Consider the following 1,572-nt stretch of genomic DNA (forward strand, 5'->3'; position numbering starts at 1 on the left):
GTTATTCATTACTCTTCTTGAATATCACAGCTCAAAGACACCTATTTTTCTCCAATCATCCTTATTCATTTTCCAGCTCTTGGATGCATAGCAAGTCATTTAAAAGGTCATAGTCTTCATCAGGTCCTCTTTACTAATTGCACACAACCATACCAGTAATTAATTGTACATAAATCAGTGTCTTAGAGTAATATTGTGTAAAGAAATTGAGCCCATTCATAAACAGTCAGAAAAAGGTAAATTACAGAACAAATTGTATTTAATAAACTCAAGCTCTTTTTTTTTCTTCACTAATTCAGACACTATAATGTTTACTCTTTTGCACAGAATACAGAGGGGAAATAATATATGAAAGTCCTTGAAAATATAGTTTTCTATGTGTTGTAAAATATTGGAACAACAAGAGAGTCAAAAGGACTCCAGATGAAAGGATTTAAGCCTCGAGACTAAAGGACAGGACCCATCCCACAGGCTCCCTAAAGATGCACAAGAGCAGTGCCTTCTTAGATGTAGAATTGTTTTTTCTCAAGAAATGTAGTTTAAGGCTCAGAAATGGTGTTGTGTCAATAACTAGCCATTTCCCCCCAAGTTATCCCTAGGCAAAATTGTGAAATAGATCAAGTTATCTTTGCCACTTTTCTCCTTCTTGCTAATAATTCTACTCTACCTGAGGCACGTTTCTTCCCAGTCTCAGCAGGGCTTGCTCTCTTAACTGTCACTAATTGAGAAACAAGATAATTCCCCTAAATATGTCAGCTGCTCAATAGTAACATCTCCTAGGACTATTATAAAAAGTAAATGATAAAGATTTTTGCTGAACAAGAGAACTTTTAATTCCCAAAGGAAAACATCACTAGAAGTAAGTTAACACTATCATCAGAATTTATAGAAATTTTTCATAGAGAGAAACTTTCTTAGCATCACTGAAATCCTATAGCATAGATATTTCTTACTGATAAATTTTACTCTAGTTCTTTCATCTTCCATGTTATTTGCTTTCGTCTCATCCTGTGACTCATCCTCTCACTCCCTAGACATAGGGAGCTCTGGGAGCCAAGTGGCAAAAAACTATGCTGTAATCCTGAAGGTACTGGTTCAGACCTACCAGCTGCTCCACAGGAGGACAGGCAATCCTATGTAGACAAACTGTACACACACACACACACACACACACACACACACACACACACACTGGTTTTTAGAAAGTTAAAAAAACAAGAAAGACTACAGTCCTATGTCTGTCATTGTTGTGTACCATCAAATCAGAATTGACCCATAGCTGACCCTCTGGCAGGTTTTTTAGAGACATATAATAGCATGGGAGGAGATTGCCTATCCTTCTCTCCTGGAGCACTTGGTGGATTAGGACTGTGTGCCTTTGGGATTGCAGTTCAGTTTCTTGCAGCTAGGCCACCAGAACTCCCTATGTTTAGTGGAGAGATATGCTATATTACAAACTGTTACTAGCATAAAGACATCTTTGTACTGCTATTTTGGGAGTCAAAGATGGGTTGGGGGAAAGCCCAAACCTTAAAAGATGGTGGTTGATATTTTTTTTATTTCATGTCTCTG

The sequence above is a fragment of the Elephantulus edwardii genome, unplaced genomic scaffold, assembly GCF_000299155.1.
Source record: "Elephantulus edwardii isolate Elephantulus edwardi_28Jun2011 unplaced genomic scaffold, EleEdw1.0 scaffold00002, whole genome shotgun sequence".
NCBI classification, from domain to species: Eukaryota; Metazoa; Chordata; class Mammalia; order Macroscelidea; family Macroscelididae; genus Elephantulus; species Elephantulus edwardii.